Raw genomic sequence first — 13,449 nt, 5'->3', positions numbered from 1 at the left:
CATAATATTGTCATCACGAAATAGCAGTAATTAAGGAATTCAGTTATCTAGGCAGGAAAGTAACCCATAATGGACGGAACACTAACGATATAAGAAGCAGACAATCACACGGGAAAAGAGTATTCGTGGCCAAGGGAAGCTTACTAGTATCAAAGACAGGCCTTAATTTGAGGAATAAATATTTGTCAATAAATGTCTGAACCAGAGCATTGTATGGTAGTCAAACACAGACTGGAAAGAAAAAGAATCGAAGTATTTGAGATGTGGTGCATCAGAAGAATGTTGAAAATTAGACTCCTGGAAATGGAAAAAAGAACACATTGACACCGGTGTGTCAGACCCACCATACTTGCTCCGGACACTGCGAGAGGGCTGTACAAGCAATGATCATACGCACGGCACAGCGGACACACCAGGAACCGCGGTGTTGGCCGTCGAATGGCGCTAGCTGCGCAGCATTTGTGCACCGCCGCCGTCAGTGTCGGCCAGTTTGCCGTGGCATACGGAGCTCCATCGCAGTCTTTAACACTGGTAGCATGCCGCGACAGCGTGGACGTGAACCGTATGTGTAGTTGACGGACTTTGAGCGAGGGCGTATAGTGGGCATGCGGGAGGCCTGGTGGACGTACTGCCGAATTGCTCAACACGTGGGGCGTGAGGTCTCCACAGTACATCGATGTTGTCGCCAGTGGTCGGCGGAAGGTGCACGTGCCCGTCGACCTGGGACCGGACCGCAGCGACGCACGGATGCACGCCAAGACCGTAGGATCCTACGCAGTGCCGTAGGGGACCGCACCGCCACTTCCCAGCAAATTAGGGACACAGTTGGTCCTGGGGTATCGGCGAGGACCATTCGCAACCGTCTCCATGAAGCTGGGCTACGGTCCCGCACACCGTTAGGCCGTCTTCCGCTCACGCCCCAACATCGTGCAGCCCGCCTCCAGTGGTGTCACGACAGGTTTGAATGGAGGGACGAATGAAGACGTGTCGTCTTCAGCGATGAGAGTCGCTTCTGCCTTGGTGCCAATGATGGTCGTATGCGTGTTATTTGCCGTGCAGGTGAGCGCCACAATCAGGACTGCATACGACCGAGGCACACAGGGCCAACACCCGGCATCATGGTGTGGTGAGCGATCTCCTATACTGGCCGTACACCTCTGGTGATCGTCGAGGGGACAGTGAATAGTGCACGGTACATCCATACCGTCATCGAACCCATCGTTCTACCATTCCTAGACCGTCAAGGGAACTTGCTGTTCCAACAGGACAATGCACGTCCGCATGTATCCCGTGTCACCCAACGTGCTCTAGAAGGTGTAAGTCAACTACCCTGGCCAGCAAGATCTCCGGATTTGTCCACCATTGAGCATGTTTGGGACTGGATGAAGCGTCGTCTCACGCGGTCTGCACGTCCAGCACGAACGCTGGTCCAACTGAGGCGCCAGGTGGAAATGGCAAGGCAAGCCGTTCCACAGGACTACATCCAGCATCTCTACGATCGTCTCCATGGGAGAATAGCAGCCTGCATTGCTGCGAAAGGTGGATATACACTGTATTAGTGCCGTCATTGTGCATCCTCTGTTGCCTGTGTCTATGTGCCTGTGGTTCTGTCAGTGTGATCATGTGATGTATCTGACCACAGGAATGTGTCAATAAAGTTTCCCCTTCCTGGGGCAATGAATTCATGGTGTTCTAATTTCAATTTCCAGGAGTGTAGTAGGACCGATCGGTAAGGAGTGAAAAGGTTCTCCGCACAAACGACGAGGAAAGGAATATATGGAAAACACTGTCAGAGAGAAGGGACAGTATGATAGGACATCAGAGTAAGATTTCCATGGTATTAGAGCTCTAGAGTGTAAAAACTTCAGAAAAGACAGAGTGGAATACATTCAGCAAATACTTGGTGTCGTAGATTGCAAGTGCTACTCCAGGATGGGGAGGTTGTTACAGGATTACGAATTCATGTCTGTTGTTCGCATCAAACCAGTCAGGAGACTGAAGACTAAAAAAAAAAAAAAAAAAAAAAAAAGTGACATACGTCAAACTTGTCTAGCGTTGATATTTAGTATCACAGAAAAAATGTTTCCGCAGACATAAACCACCGCTCAAGAGGAATGTGTCTGACGAACATATGCTACGTTGCCTTAACGAAGTCATACAGGGCAATCGGCTGTCTAATGTCACATGGATCAGTATCTGATCTAGTGTTAGAGACTTTCCCGACTTCAGTGGCTCACGGGCGTCGCATCGGATAATGTTGTGAAAACTACACAATGTTTCAGAGATAGCTGTTTCGGGAGCTTATTGACGTGTTAAAACCTCAACAGAATACGTGCTGGCTCACTAGAAAAGTGCAGGTGCCAGGATTTGGGCTATAACAACAAAGGACGTTGACATGTACAGTGCAGGAAAAGCGCCGACTACGGTTCGGCACGCGTGCAGGCAATGTGTTGGCGCCCAGTTTTAAGTGCCCGGACTTCTGTTTCCCCGCTAGTGGACTTGCACAACATTACACGACACGAAGCCCGTGAACCACGGAAGTAACTTTTGATTCATCGTCTGTCGGACGATATCTTTGTACCCCCCAATTCTGGTTCACATTCATTGGTAAGTTGGGTCCCGTATCTCTTTTAATATGTATTTCGACTGCTTCTTTGACGATGGAGTTCTAGTATGTGGTGGCAGATGAAAGAATTTTTGTCTCTCCATAATTCATGCTATGTCCTGCGTCAAGACAGAGTTGAAGAACAGCAGATTTTTCTAGCTGGTCTAATCTGGTATGGTCTGTTTTTCATCGCATCAGTCATTGACAATGCGACACATTTGACCAGAAAATCATGGCTTAGTGACTAGTGGTTTCACACAAAGTCGGTACACAAAGATGACAGAAAATTTCAATTATTAAATAGATATTTCCTTTTAATAAACTGTAAACAAAATATTTCATTGTTACAACAGTACTCAAAAATCACTGATGTGTTCATCAAAAATATCATTAATCTGGTAATTAAATATCTTTTAAGAGACATTAAGCCAGATTTTTCATTAGACTTCATAACATTTAAACTCATATCATTAGTACAAAAACCGGTGCATTAAAGAATAAAATACGTAAATACCCGTAATAAAGCGTTTCTTAAGAGTACCAGTGCAACTTTACGACAACAGCCGATGGCTTTTAGGCTTGTTGGTGCAGTTGCATAATGTACATAACCACCAAGTAGCTTTTCTGTGTTTCAGGAATGGTAAATGTACCATAAACTACTTACCAATCGTGTTTGTACTGACTGGGCGATGTGAGAAAGACGATAGCCACCGTGCACACAACGTAAGCGAAACGAAATCATAAAAGGAAGAAGTTGGCGGCGTGAGGGGTGTAAGGACGTGACAAGAAATGTCGTGACCGGTGTACGAGTGAGAGTGAGGGTGATAGTTGAAACGCCATTAACAAAACAGCGGCTTGACGGTTGTAGCACAAGAATTGAAGCCACGACGATTTGTGTTTTCGGAACGCACGGTAGTTCCGTCGCTTTACTTCATGGGCTGTTCAGGACTTCGTGAAGCACGCCATTTTAACTTCCTTCGTTGCAGCCATCAGTGTGTTCAGAAACTAATTTCCCAAGTTTGATGAGCTTGACCCCCTTTGAAGTAAATATGCACTGTACTGGGTGGTCATAATTGCAGCACCCTTACTTACAGAGGTCCAGAGTTGGCTGTAATTACCACATGACAGCAAAACTTGGTACATACTCTAATGCGTTATTGCGGAGTCGATTCACGCTGGAAAAAAAGGTCCAATTTCGGGCGACCGAATGTAATTCTGGCACTTTGAATGTAAGCAAGACTTACAGAAATGTCCCCATATGTGGTGGATTAGGAACGGGACGTGGGCAGAAAAGATCAACAAGCGTCCAAGACATAACGTTGACTTTATTATTAATCGCCGCTTATATGTTTGGTTCAATATGATGACCGGAGACATCGACGAGATACTGTAAGTGCGAGAATTACACCTGGTGGGCAAAATTGGAACTATTTTTTCCGCGTTAATGCAGTAGTATATCTACCAAGATTCACTGCTATGAGATAATAAGAGCCCAAACTGGATATCCATGACCTGCTGTAACGTTAATTATGTTGTTGTTGTTGTGGTCTTCAGTCCTGAGACTGGTTTGATGCAGCTCTCCATGCTACTCTATCCTGTGCAAGCTGCTTCATCTCCCAGTACCTACTGCAACATACATCCTTCTGAATCTGCTTAGTGTATTCATCTCTTGGTCTCCCTCTACGATTTTTACCCTCCACGCTGCCCTCCAATACTAAATTGGTGATACCTTTATGCCTCAGAACATGTCCTACCAACCGATCCCTTCTTCTCGTCAAGTTGTGCCACAAAGTTCTCTGCTCCCCAATCCTATTCAATACCTCTTCGTTAGATATGTGATCTACACATGTAATCTTCAGCATTCTTCTGTAGCACCACATTTCGAAAGCTTCTATTCTCTTCTTGTCCAAACTATTTACTGTCTATGTTTCTCTTCCATACATGGTTACACTCCATACAAATACTTTCAGGAACGACTACCTGACATTTAAATCTATACACGATGTTAAAAAATTTTTCTTCTTCAGAAAAGCTTTCCTCGCCATTGCCAGTCTACATTTTATACCCTCTCTACTTCGACCATCGTCAGTTATTTTGCTCCCCAAATAGCAAAACTCCTTTACTACTTTAAGTGCCTCATTTTCTAATCTAATTCCCTCAGCATAACCCGACTTAATTCGACTACATTCCATTATCCTCGTATTGACATTCATCTTGTACCCTCCTTTCAAGACACTGTCCATTCCGTTCAGCTGCTCTTCCAAGTCCTTTGGTGTCTCTAACAGAATTACAATGTCATCGGCGAACCTCAAAGTTTTTATTTTTTATCCATGGATTTTAATGCCTACTCCGAACATTTCTTTTGTTTCCTTTATTGCTTGCTCAATATACCGATTGAATAATATCGGGTATAGGCTACAACCGTGTCTCACTCCCTTCCCAACCACTTCTTCCCGTTCATACCCCTCAACTCTTATAACTGCCATCTGCTTTCTGTACAAATTGTAAGTAGCCTTTCGCTCCCTATATTTTACCCCTGCCACCTTCAGAATTCGGAAGAGAGTATTCCAAACAACACTGTCAAGTTTTATTCTAAGTCTACAAATGTTAGAAACGTAGGTTTGCCATTCCTTAATATTTCTTCTAATATAAGTCGCAGGGTCAGTGATGCCTCACGTGTTCCAACATTTTTACGGAATCCAAACTGATCTTCCCCGAGGTCGGCTTCTACTAGTTTTTCCATTCGTCTGTAAACCATTCGTGTTAGTATTTTGCAGCTGTGGCTTATTAGACTGATTGTTCGGTAATTTTCACATCTGTCAACACCTGCTTTCTTTGGGATTGGAATCATTATGTTCTTCTTGAAGTCTGAGAGTATTTCGCCTGTTTCATACACCTTGCTCACCAGACGGTAGAGTTTTGTCAGGAATGGCTCTCCCAAGACCGTCAGTAGTTCCAATGGAATGTTTACTCCGGGGTCCTTGTTTCGACTCAGGTCTTTCAATGCTCTGTCAAACGCTTCAAGCAGTATCGTATCTCCCATCTCTTCCTCATCCACATCCTCCTCCATTTCCATAATATTGTCCTCAAGTATATCGCCCTTGTATAGACCCTCTATATACTCCTTCCACCTTTCTGCTTTCCCTTCTTTGCTTAGAACTGGGTTTCCAGCTGAGTTCTTTATGTTCATGCAAGTGGTTCTCTTATCTCCAAAGGTCTCTTTAATTTTCCTGTAGGCAGTATGTATCTTACCCCTAGTGAGATAAGCCTCTACATCCTTACATTTGTCCTCTAGCCATCCCTGCTTAGCCATTTTGCACTACCTGTCGATCTCATTTTTGAGACGTTTGTATTACCTTTTGCCTGCTTCATTTACTGCAATTTTATATTTTCTCTTTTCATCAATTAAATTTAATATTTCTTCCGTTACCCAATGATTTCTACTAGCCCTCATCTTTCTACCTACTTGATCCTCCGCTGCCTTCAATACTCCATCCCTCGAAGCTACCCATTCTTCTTCTAGTGTATTTCTTTTCCCCATTACTGGCAATTGTTCCCTTATGCTGTCCCTGAAACTCTGTACAACCTCTTGTTCTTTCAATTCATCCAGGTCCCATCTCCTTAAATTTCCACCTTTTAGCAGTTTCTTCAGTTTTAATCTACAGGTCATAACCAATAGATTGTGGTCAGAGTCCACATCTGCCCCTGGAAATGTCTTACAATTTAAAACTTAGTTCCTAAATCTCTGTCTTACCATTATATAATCTATCTGATACCTTTTAGTATCTCCAGGGTTCTTCCATGTATACAACCTTCTTTCATGATTCTTAAACCAAGTGTTAGCTATGATTAAGTTGTGCTCTGTGCAAAATTCTACCAGGCGTCTTTCTCTTTCATATCTCTCGCCCAATCCATATTCACCTACTACCCTTTTCCTAAAACCGAATTCCAGTCACCCATGACTATTAAATTTTCGTCACCCTTCACTATCTGAATAATTTTGTATTTCATCATACATTTCTTCAATTTCTTCATCATCTGCAGAGCTAGTTGGCATATAAACTTGTGCTACTGTAGTAGGTGTGGGCTTCGTATCTATCTTGGCCACAATAATGCGTTCACTATGCTGTTTGTAGTAGCTTACCCGCGTTCCTATTTTCCTATTCATTATTAAACCTACTCTTACATTACCCCTATTTGATTTTGTGTTTATAACCCTGTAGTCACCTGACCAGAAGTCATTTTCCTCCTTCCACCGAACTTCACTATTTTCCCACTATATCTAACTTTAACCTATCCATTTCCCTTTTTAAATTTTCTAACCTACCTGCCCGATTGAATGATCTGACATTCCACGCGCCGATCTGTAGAACGCCAGTTTTCTTTCTCCTGATAACGACATCCTCTTGAGTAGTCCCCGCCCGGAGATCCGAATGGGGGACTATTTTACCTCCGGAATATTTTACCCAAGAAGATGCTATCATCTTTTAATCATACAGTAAAGCTGCATGCCATCGGGAAGAATTACGGCCGTAGTTTCCCCTTGCTTTCAGCCGTTCGCAGTACCAGCACAGCAAGGCCGTTTTGGTTATTGTTACAAGTCCAGGTCAGTCAATCATCCAAACTTTTGCCCTTGCAACTACTGAAAAGGCTGCTTCCCCTCTTCAGGAACCACACGTTTGTCTGGCCTCTCAACAGATACCCCTCCGTTGTGGTTGCACCTACGGTACGGCTATCTGTATCGCTGAGGCACGCAAGCCTCTCCACCAACGGCAAGGTCCATGGTTCATGGGGGGTTAATGGTTAATTATAACCATCCCATACTTCCAACACTTAGTAGTTTCCTAAACCTGAGATATTTACCGTCCCTCGTAAAGCTTAGGCACCCTTCATCAGTGAACTATTAAAAAAGGTGACATGTTATGAAAATCGGCATATGACACAGGCATACTACATGTGCACTTGGATAAAACACATCGTAGTTGGCTGCAAAGTTTTATCTGATGGTGGCAAATTCAGAAAAATAAATAGGGATGGTGAGCAATACCAGCAAAATAGTCCAAATTTCCATAAATACAGTGTGACGATTGATCTTAATCTCTACATTTGACGGAGTTTTCTGTGACTATAAATAAAATATATTAGTCAGATCGGGTGCGTAATGCGTTATGTGGGACGCTGTAGGGGAATGGGACGGAGAAGGACGCGGGAGCTCTTGCGAAGGGGACTCCGCATGACACTGGGTCGCGTTGAAGACCAAACAAGGCGGGCGTGACACGAACGACACAAGTTTGGTGCTTGCTCGAGTGTGCGGCATCTGGCGAACGATAAGAGCCGATGGGAGAACAAGAGTTGGAGGTGTTGGCACCGTTACGGGTCGATGGCGGTGGAATGGCTCCGCCGCAGCCGCAGCCGCCCCCGCCGCCGCCCCCGCCGCTGCTGACGACGCCCTTCGCCGGCTACTAACACGGTCCCGGTAGTGGCCCAAGGCGCCGCCTCCAATGTACCGCTGGTAGCAGGTCTCCCAGGGGGAGTTTGCTGGTAGCACCGTCTTTCCCTGCGCTCGTTTAGTCCCGATGTGGTTGCTCGCCGCGCCACTGTTGTCAGAGAGCCTCTGATCACCACCAACCAAATGGCGGCAACGATGTTAGATGTTATGATAGAGCAAACGACAGCAGGTAATGTTGGCAGCAGCGCTGTGCAGCTGATTTGGTGGACTTGAGAGATAACGTTTCCGGCAGTATATCAATACTGGATCAGTCTTACAATCTATCCTCGCAAATTTTCAGGGACGAATATTTCACTTTAATTACCAATACTAAAACTGAGTACTGACCTATAGAGATCTCGTCTTACATGGGAAGCCCATTTTCAAATACCGAAGTTTTCGTCTCACTAAATCTGAAACGGTGTATTTAGAACAACAGTGGTACACACGAGAACTGTAGTATCCCAATACGAAGAGATAGATACTATGTTTTGCTTGCAAGTCATGAAATTGTTTGTAATAACATCATTAAGCCAAGGAAACGTTTCTTTAAATAAAAAAGGAAACAGTACTCGATTTGTATATACGTTCGTATTGGAGACACGAAATTGTCGTTTGCAGTGCAGTCTTCTGTAGTTTTGGCTTTGTTGCGCGTGCTAAAAAACCTTCTGTAGCGAGACGTTTAGTCACATTTGGGGCTTCTGGTGACATGTGAATTTTTAGAAGAACTTTTAAAAGAGCTGATAGTGGACATGCAGGGAATGGCTTCCCAGATGTGACGTCATGTGTGTTATTACAAATCGCAAGCAAGATTTCTTGCGCTACTTTTGCGTTTTTCATCCTATCAGTTTTTATCAGTAGAACCAAAATATTTGCCCCACAATGTCCAAAATGTTACAAGTAACATCAGATGCCAGCCAATACTTCATCTTTTATTACATGGATACGTATGACACAGTACATCCAAATAGTCCACTCCACCTTTGGCGGCTTTGTAAACTTCAGTTTTATAAGAACGTTTAACGGAGCATCATTTACGTTACACTAGGTCCACTGAAGAGAGTAATATATATATATGGTGCTCCATTGATAGTGACCGGGCCAAACATCTCACGACAAAATTCGTCTAGCTTGAAGTGGGATACCGGATGACGCTATGGTTGGCCCGCTAGATGGCGCTGTCATAGGTCAAACAGATATCAACCGCGTTTTTTTAAATAGTAACCCAAATTTTTATTACATATTCGTGTAGTACGTAAAGAAATATGAATATTTTAGTTGGACCACTTATTTCGCTTTGTGATAGATGGCGTTGTAATGGTCAGAAACATATGTCTGACAATTCTAGAGCAACAGTTGGTAACGGGTATGTTTCTTAAATTAAAATACAGAACGTAGGTACGTTTGAATATTTTATTTCGGTTGTTTCAATGTGATACATGTACCTTTGTGAACTTATCATTTCTGAGAACGCATGCTGTTACAGCGTGATTACCTATAAATACCACATTAATGCAATAAATGCTCAAAATGATGTCCGTCAACCTCAATGCATTTGGCAATACGTGTAACGACATTCCTCTCAACAGCGAGTAGTTTGCCTTCCGTAATGTTCGCACATGCATAGACAGTGCACTGACGCATGTTGTCAGATGTTGTTGGTGGATCACGTTAGCAAATATCCTTCAACACTCCCCACAGAAAGAAATACGGGGACGTCAGGTCCGGTGGACGTGCGGGCCATGGTTCGACGACCAATCCACCTGTCATGAAATATGCTATGCAATATCGCTTCAACCGCACGCGAACTATGTGCCGGACATCCATCATGTTGGAAGTACATCGCCATTTTGTCATGCAGTGAAACATCTTGTAGTAAAAAACCGTAAAGGGCAAAAACCGTACAGGAAAACGGAGAATGTAAATAATTGAGACATAGGTTGCAAGTGGTACTCTGAGATGAGGAGGTTGACATAGGAGAGGCTGGCCTCAGATTGATGGCTCAATAAAACAAATTCCTTGTTTCCCACTAGACTCAGATCTACTTTGCATTATTGTCTGCTTGCTCTTGTTACATTTTAGTTAGTAACAAATTACGAACACTTCTTATTTCTCCTATTCATAGTAGTTTTACTTCCTGGATACCAGCTGCGAACGTTACGAGCCTTATATGACTGTCTTCTAATTCTTACTGCAGGATGTACGGTATACTCATAGATCTATTTGCAGATTCAGTACTCAATTTTGCATTTGCATCGCCTATCACTATCTCCATGTGGTATTGTGGGACTGCGTCGTATGCAGGTACATGTACAGTGAAGATGGAGACGTTCTTAAACCTTTCCCTGATTCTCAAGCAAGAGAACCTTTCACTGACTGCTTCATGTAAGTCCGGGGAATGCACTGTATTATTGCTGACTACTATCCTGTTCCAAGTAGTCCTTTCTTTTCCCTGCGTATTTCTCTCGCCTTTCCATGCCTTCATCTTTCCATCTGTTCTCCTGCAAGGCAACTACATCCATACTCTAGTTACACAATATTCATCCAATGCTTTCACTACTCCCAGTGCATTCATCATTTCGACTGTCCACGCAGCATTCGTAGATGTAAATGCATTGTAGTCCTTGTCATTTGCCACAACCGTCAACATATCAGTCCATAACCGCGCTAGTTTTGAGTGTTCGTAAGAAGTATTTTTAACAGGATGGGATGTCGGTATCACGCTTAATGTTCAGTCTCGAGGAAGAGGATTTGTCTAGGGTTTACTCCCATAAAAAGAATGGCTTCACTTCGCCTTATAGAGTTCCCTCCGCCCTTGGTTTCCTGCTTGGGCTTACCATACTTAGCATTTGGGTTGAATCTCTATCCGCAAGGCAGCGGTGGGTGGTGTGTGTGTATGGGGGGGGGGGGGGAGGTTGGAGGGCAGCTCTTATTTTCTGGCGGATTCTTCTCACCAAGTCACAGGGTCAGCACTGCGGTCGTATGCTATTTGCCTGTCGTTCTCGGACTGTGACTACTTATTCGGATTTATCTATACTCGTACCTACTCTCCATATCTGAGGGGCATCGCTGTCTGAAAACAAAATTTTAGATATGTACAATAGTTTTGAAGTTACTCTTTCAGACGGGGCCGTAATTGCAGTTTACGATACGTGCATCCTAAAACACAGCTAGTGACACGCCTTATAATACTTTTTCTTAAACCAACAGTGCTGATGTATCAGTAAACCATTCACAAACAATTATTCTTTGATGTACAGTTATCAACAGATCAGTTCTGAAGTTAATACCGTAATGGTTTTGCTGGTGTCGATACGACTCATACTCTTGTGAAGTGTTCTAGGGCTTAACAATTAAGTAGGACTGAAAGTAACGTATTAAAGTCAGTTTATTTCAGAGAAACAGCGGGAGGGATCATTGTTGGGAGCTCAGGATGTCGTCACCACTGCGATTGATTTCTGGTAGAGTACTTCAGTATTCGCATTCACTGATGTATTTAAGACTAATTTCGTCCAAAAGACAATTAACATTTCAGTAGGTAAGGGGTGTGATAACGGAAGAAATCATATTCCATTTGAGAACAATTTAAACTTACAAGAAAGATAAGTGAGACTCTTGCTTATAATTGAAATTACTTCTTTGTGATTTAACGTGCAAATTTTTCGTTCGCTTGTAAATTACAAATTTAGAATCAGTAATCATGCAATTTTCGAAGTGTAATATCATGTCAAGTCTGCACGAGCCCCATTCTTCATTCAGTGTAATTAACTGGTGCCAGTGACAATAATATTTAATTATTTGTCTTATTGTGCAATAATATCTGACAAAATTATGACTTTGTAACTGACCTCTAGTTTCAAGAGTTCAACTAATGACTCTTTACAGTGACTCCAAACTCCATACAAGCTCTCGTTCTTGTTGTACTACGAAAAATGATTACTGTATCGAACTATTTTTGTCTGCATCCTATAGACAGGAGAAATGTTTCCACGTCGCTGATTAAATGTATTTGTTCTCAAGGACTGAATTCCAATGCTTTACCCTTGCCTGCCAACGTCTTCACAAACCGACCAATCGTCTTCAAGTAACCTAAAACAACACTAAACTTTCCCGAGAGATGTATTCAGATAACTCAGTCACTGTTTACGGAAGCGAAAGATCTCTATTCAAATCACTGCCAATTTGCAACTTTAGTATGTAAAGAAGGCTCTGTATATTTTTCACGAAAATCTAATTGCGTTTAACTCATACGCAAGAAAGAAAGAAACTACTGCACTGTCAGAGACCCGCATAATGTATTCTTGCCGCTCAACAACTTATTTCAAAGGAAAGGAAAGCCACATCTATCGAAGCGCCGTATCTGCCAAAATTCATCGCACAAGAAGCTTAGGCTGATGGGGTATGACGCGCAGAAATACTGCACTAAGTACATTTTGGCGTGGACGCCGTGCTCTCAGATTTCATTAAGATATGCACATGAGGGCATCAGCTCAGTGCGACAGCACAAAAGACTGCCCTAGAAAGCCAGGCAGCCAGCATTTCACGCTACCAACATGCGAACACTAAAGGACACTCAGTCTAGAACTTGCATTCACCAAATATGTTATTCCACGCGAAGAGAACAGACAATAAACACTGAGCTTCACTCATTGCATATTAGCCTTTCGGTTATTTCCGCGTGCAAACAACTCAATTACAGGTACTGTATGAGTATCTAAATTCATTTACCAGATCATCCAAATTTACAGAAAAATCATGAACCTTAAATTCTGAACCCCATACATGTTGAACTAAGCGACATTTGTTAGTTGATGCTGGAAGAACTATACATCTTCGTTAGCAAATCGGTATTAGTTATAATGTTCTTAAACAATCGCATTGGCTTTTTTAAACAGAAAAAGTAATTTCAATCCATCTCATAATTGACTAGGGATATTTTCAAAATACTGGCTGACTAGAGTTTACACTGTTTAATTCGAGAGCAGGTATGTCTAGAGAATCTTGAGGGGTAAACAAACTTTTCCTCCTGTGTCTAAAGGTTAAGTAATGGAAATGTGCAATCTGTTTTCTGTAAAACACTGTTTATTGGTGTTGAAATCAAAAAGCTTCCTTAAATAAAGTTTCAAGTAAATGTGGGTGCGTAGTTTATTAATTAGAGGAATATATTTGTTAAGGGGAATCGTAGTGAACATTTGCGAAATTAACGTCTATATCGTATAATAATATTTTTTATCAGTTCAGAGACGTGTTTTGGATACTGCCTTCATTAGATTCAAATTATCTTGCGGCACAAATTTTGGACCCTGGACGTGGTTGAATTAAATTGCGCGAAATAAAGAAGTTCTCCCTGTCATGT

At 42.8% G+C, this 13,449-nt stretch overlaps 1 long non-coding RNA gene across 1 annotated transcript in view; it reads left to right on the top strand.

The window, feature by feature from the left end:
* The window catches only part of LOC126354518 (uncharacterized), a 1,203,959-nt gene that overhangs the window by 240,364 nt on the left and 950,146 nt on the right, over nucleotides 1-13,449 (top strand). The window lies entirely within an intron of this gene.

The sequence above is a fragment of the Schistocerca gregaria genome, chromosome 3, assembly GCF_023897955.1.
Source record: "Schistocerca gregaria isolate iqSchGreg1 chromosome 3, iqSchGreg1.2, whole genome shotgun sequence".
In the NCBI taxonomy this organism is placed as follows: domain Eukaryota; kingdom Metazoa; phylum Arthropoda; class Insecta; order Orthoptera; family Acrididae; genus Schistocerca; species Schistocerca gregaria.
Note: the sequence above shows the minus strand (reverse complement) of the source record. Positions and strands in the feature narration are given on the sequence as shown.